Consider the following 6,000-nt stretch of genomic DNA (forward strand, 5'->3'; position numbering starts at 1 on the left):
CTTTACTTTCTTCACATTTATATACCAATTATTACAAGTAACATCTCCTGTACTTTCCTTGGCATTATTGTCTGTTACTTCTCATTAATACTGTGTCTAACAAAGAAAAACGAGCCCCTAAAGGCTATCTTCTTTCCTTCATTCCTAGTAGCAAAGTAAGATATTAGAAGAGAAGAGGAAGAGCAGAGGAAGGCAGGTAGGTTAACCAGAAGTTTGCATCCGGTATGAAGATATTAGAACTATCACATATCATATAAGACTGCAATAAATATGAAGTACTAACTAGGAGTGGCTAGTGGATCGCACAACACCAGCAGAGGCTAACGTTGGCCAGTATTGCCGGTGCATAGCATAGCATGAGTAGCTCTTGCTTCGCATGCATAACAGTTTTTTTTTTCTTCAGTGTTATTCGCAGAGTCGTCATCATGAGAGCTCGCCACGTCATCTTTTTCACCGTCATAGCTAGAACTCGGCGCGAATGCAAAGTTTCCCTTATAGAAGTCTGACATTACTGTGGCAATGTGTAATTATTGTCCATCCAGGACTCAGTCTGCGTAGCATAACCACAAAAGTCAAACAGCCGCTTCGACGAACAGGCTGATTTTCCACTCGACCCGCGTTTCTTCGAAAACATGCTTATGCAAATGACGGGACACTGGCGACAAAAAGACGCCATTTTTTATCTCACTTTCCATTGTGTTTCAAGCAGTACATATAGCCAGTTTTTTTCTAACTTGCCTGACAACTGCGTATTTTTCTGAGAAAGAATACGGTTTCGTTGCTCAACAGAACACCACAAAAGGGTGAAACTGTAATCTATCTGTTTAGCACGAACCTAGAGAGAGAAAGAGAGACAAAAAAAAGAACATGTAGGGTTTCTGTGCAACCCTGTATCGATGGATCTGTTTTTTGGCTTGGTGCAACAGAAGCCGATTAATGACAGTTTTTACCTTTCACGAACCTTTATTCACGCACTGCGGGCTTCTGCGAAAATTCGCATGCAATAATACGCTTGAAATAATAAACAAAGCATACATACAAACAGGATGGGTGCTTCTCCTAGCATTTCGCCTCCATCGAAATGCGCCCGCCGCGGCGGGATTTGGTCCCGCGACCTGCGGGTCAGCAGTCAAGCGCCATAACCACTAGACCACCACGGCAGGATCCTATCCATTATAATTAAGATATAAATGTAGTTGTTTTCGACTGTGGCTTTGCGCAGCACCTTAATCATGAAACTATCGGAATGTGTATGCAGTGGCTGCCCCAACCTCGTAACTCCGTGGGAATGGAATATACCTTGGACAAAGTTTTATTACAGTCTTATTACATACACACACTCAGTACATAACCGTTTACTGTAACAAATCCCGCGCATTGTTTGTAAAGAAATTTCCAGGGACAACTTTTATCGATGGTCACCAGAGATTTAATGAGAATCCTTCGGGACGTTGACGCTGGTGTCGTCGTTTACCCCGCACTGCTTTCATATGCACCTTGCAAGTTTCCCACAATTACCATGTATATAGGAAACGTGGTTGTTGGTGGCCTGATTTAATATACCATTTATATATTTTTGTCATATTTCCATGCGATCACAATTTTCGAAGTGCATAGACGCAAAAATTTCTTGCTGCGGACATGCATGCACGATATGATCGCGAAGTGTTCCATTTAAGACACGATGTACAGTCGTGAGCAATATGAAAGGGAACACTGAAATTACCTTTTAAGGGTCATAACGTCTAAACGCAGTTGACAAGCGCGAAAGTGTTCATAATAGTGAATGCTCAAGTGGAAAGCTATCTCTTGCAATTCAATACGTTACATTGATTTGGCACATTGCAAGTACTAGTCGATTAAGCGCGATTTTGGTGTTTCCTCTCATACTCCTCACGACTGTACTGTAACCGTAAGAAAAAAAAAAAAGATTATAGTTGGAGTACAGTATAAACTGTACTCTAACTGTAAGTGAGTTTAAAATGGCCTATCTTCAGTTTCACCACATATCTCTTTGATGCCAGAAAGACAAAGGTTACTCAAATTCAAATGCTCTACACCCGTATTCCCATAGTGGCCGCAGAAAAGCGCTCTTCTTGAATCCCCTGTGTAGACATTAGCGCCAGATTTACTCCTGGAGAATTCTGCAGGAGACTGCATGTTATACAAACTTCTACAGCAATTTCGGTGTCTCTGCGAGTATTGCTGGAGATAAGCGAGGATCAGGTGATCGCGCACAACGTTTGCAAGTACTATGTATAGCCGTATACGCAACATATAACCCGGCGCTTATCACTCGTATCAGTCAGCCACGGCTGTGCGACGTTCTGCCGCTACTGCGCACAAGGTCGTGTGCTCGAGTCTCGGCTGTGGCTTTCACACTGTTGTGTGCGTGTTAGAGGGGGAGGGGGGAGAGTATACAACACCTAGTTTATCTATTTTACCGGTCCACCGCTCGGCTTAGCTAATCATCAAAAACGTCACACAGCACGAAAGCCATTTTCGTTTTCTATTCAATCGGCTGTGCTGACCCCCCCCCTCCCCGAAAGCTTTCTTCGCCTCACGTGGTTTTGCGGTCCCTCCGGGATAGGCCCATCTTTGACCAAACGAAGATGTCACGTGATGACGTCATCATCACATTAAGTGACGTTATAGTGACATCATACCGTGATGATGATTTCTTGCACCACTTGTGTTAACGGCGACAGTTACTTCTCGCATTTGATGAGGCATCTAGGGCCTTAATAATCAGCCATATGTTTATGCAGCGTAGCTGCGCGTCCATCACGGGCCGCTTTTCTTGCTGTCGCATTCATTGCTTCGCCCTTGCGGCGAAACTGTGACTTTTTTTCTATACGAATGTATATTAAATCATGTTTGTTAGTTTATGCTAGTCTTCCAGTAGTAATGCTTACTATAACCTGTTGTATCACTGGTTCAATACCGTTCACTATATATGTTCCTTTTTTTGCCCCTCCTACGTGGTCCTCGGATTACGGAATAATAAAAAAAGTTTAGCGATAGCCGATACTTGCTGGATGGTGGTAAATGTTGGCTAATATTAACAAATGTCGGCGATCCACTGTTCATCAATACTGCGTTCAATCAATATCAGTACAATGATTCAATTGCCTGCCAAGATTGCGAACTATTCCGTACGCTCTTGCACGCGGCCACATCCACATTGGAGCCCGTATCTTTGTGTTCAAGGCTACGAGATGTCTGAAATAGTGTTTTGTTCACCTTCTGTCTCAAAGGAACATCTGGCGTCTGCGTCCTCACCCATTGTTTGTAGCACAATGCAAAGCCAACGATGTGCGTCGCGGAGCACACGCCAGCGGTCCCTTGCGTGCGTGTTCCAGATGCCGACGTCAGGGCCGTACCCCAAAATTTTTTTTTTTCGGGGGGTGTTTGTGTGTAGAGCGGCCAACTTTGGCAACTCGTGGTCGCTGTGAAGGCATGCAGATATTTGACAATCACCCGAAAAGTTAAAGAATGAAGAAATTTCGGGGGCTGTAAGAACCCCCTCAACCCCCCTTTAGTTACGGTCCTGGCCGACGTTATTTGCACGGATTATTCGATGCCGCAAAGAAGGGAAACAGCGCTGAACATTAGACGAACGCAAAAGAAGACAGACGACGACAGACGCTGTCTCCTTTTGCAATAAAAAGCCGCAATCGATGACTTTTTAATGCGTAGCATTGTCTGACTATAATACCCCGGGGATGTGTAGTCATACGGACCGGATTCTTGTGTTTCTTGTGCATCGCACGACGCAAACCCCACAGCGCCATCTATGCTACACCTCTATAGCATCGGGTTTTTATGTCGCTCCCGCAGGTGTGCGAAAAAAAAAAGGGAGGTGGGGTAACCCCACCTCCCTAATACCTCGTCTATACGCAGTGTGTTCTGATCATAAAAACAGGGCGTGCAAACACGGACACAAGAAAGAAGTCAGGACACCACGGCGTTTGTGGTGTCCTGGCTTATTTCTTGTGTCCGTGTTTGCACGCCCTGTGTTTTTAGAATGAATACTTACCAACTAGCTCAGCTCTCTGTTATTCTGATCATAAAGGCCTCAGTGGGAGGTGTTCAGGACAGGGTTGGGGGGGGGGGGGAGCGCTGGGGTGAAACTTCGCTACTTCCCCCCCCCCCCCCCTCGTAATGGAGAACCATTCGCACGCCTATGGCGCCCCCATCTCAACTTCCCCTGCAGGTTTGCTTCTTGAAGACTCTGTTCTTTACACAGTGAAATGACAAACGGTATTTGCATATCTCAGCGTGAAAAATACATGTGATGAAGACCGCAGTTTCTTTAATAAAGGAAGCCTCCGTATGCCTCCTTTCTCTGGTTTACAATACGGTTCTCTTGCTTGCTCATTCCCTCGTCAGTAAAGTGTAGACCCGCTTTGCACTGTCTCCACGTTCGGCCCAATCCAGCTGGCGCGCCCATCCTGCCGACGGTGTCACAGCAAAGTGGGCCGATCCCCGAGTCAGTATGACGCGCGTCATCTTGGGGGGTCACGTGCACGGACGGAACCTTAGCGTCTGGCCCGTCCAGCCTGCGTAATCGCGACGGTTGAAAATGTTTTTGCACTGTGGCATGACCACAGCTGGGTGGCTATACCACGCTTCTCAGTACGCAGGATGTCTCACATCCAAAAAGGCCGTAGAGCTGAAAAGACTGGCGCAAACGAAGACGAGAGGAGAGCTGGCGCCTTCCTTTGTCCCCGTTGCTTTGTTCCCCATTGACGGCTATATTCCCATTTGGTCATATGGCAGCTTCCTCATTGAAATTCCCCATTACCGTCAATGGGGAACTTCAAAAATTATTTTCTTCCTTAAAAAAATGTGATGAAAAGACTTGCCATATACGAAGAAGTATTTATTCGCTTTCGATTGAGGTATAAAGCTGATTTTTTAATTTGAGCACCACGTGGGGTATATTGCTTCTCAGTTTGGACCGAAATTATAGTTCTCTCAAATTTCTGGGTTTTTTTTCGTAAAATAACTGCAGTGGTCTGTAAATATTTTTTACGCAAAATATACCTTCCGTAGAGTGCATACTAATTACTCAGATATTCACACATAGCGTAATATTACCATAGAAAAAATGCAACCATATAGTAACATGTCGGTAAAAGTTTTGGAGGCATATACGGCAGAAAGTTGCAGTAATATTATTAAAACTCGAATACTTTCCGCAATACATTTGCTTACTATGTAAACCAAACTTGGTATTGAAACGAGAAACGATGCTCTCAAAATAAATTTTGTGACAAACAACACTCAGACGACATTCTGCGAAATTCGGAACCCACGTGAGCAAAATTTTTTCCACTTCGGGATATTCTAGTAATTCATTGTTTTCAATGCCATAAATCGGCACTTTTTTTTCCCCAATACATTTGAAATGGTCGCCAAAATGGCTGGGACGTTTGGCGTGGGACGTTGGCGTGACCCAGCAGCCATAGGAGCAGAGATTTTGTGCTGTCTACTTGGACAATATTTTGTCATTTACTGCTCATACCTTACCCAATAGTTATTTCCAGGATGACAGTGCTTTGCATTACACAGTGTTACTCTCTCGAGCCATTGTCTCATCTGTATGTTTAATGAGACCACTGTGCGTAATCTTCCACGTTCTTTCCTGGTCTCGTGTTCTCTCAGGCTTCATCATGCTGTACATCCTGTTCATACTGGTGGTGGTGTTCGGAAGGCTGGTGTACCAGCGTATGTCCAAGGACGACCAGGAGAAGACGCCCGTGGCCAAGGCGGGAGCCGTCGTCGAGGCGCCCAAGGGACTCCTGCAGAAACTCAAGGAGGGACTCTTCACCACACGAGACGTTTCCGGAAACGGTGAGCATGGAATCTTTTGCTTCCGTTTTATGACTGCTTTCATAGGCGTGCGCAGGGTTCCCCTTCAGAGGAGAGGGGGGGGGGGGGGGGGGGGGGGGGGGGGGGGAACCCTCCCAATTATGTCAAGTATGGCGCTGACAT

General features: G+C 45.4%; 1 pseudogene; it reads left to right on the forward strand.

Moving 5' to 3' along the window:
• Nucleotides 1–6,000, forward strand: part of LOC119389591 (mitochondrial sodium/calcium exchanger protein-like) — a 111,883-nt pseudogene that overhangs the window by 88,577 nt on the left and 17,306 nt on the right.

This window comes from Rhipicephalus sanguineus, chromosome 4 (genome assembly GCF_013339695.2).
Source record: "Rhipicephalus sanguineus isolate Rsan-2018 chromosome 4, BIME_Rsan_1.4, whole genome shotgun sequence".
Taxonomy (NCBI): Eukaryota; Metazoa; Arthropoda; class Arachnida; order Ixodida; family Ixodidae; genus Rhipicephalus; species Rhipicephalus sanguineus.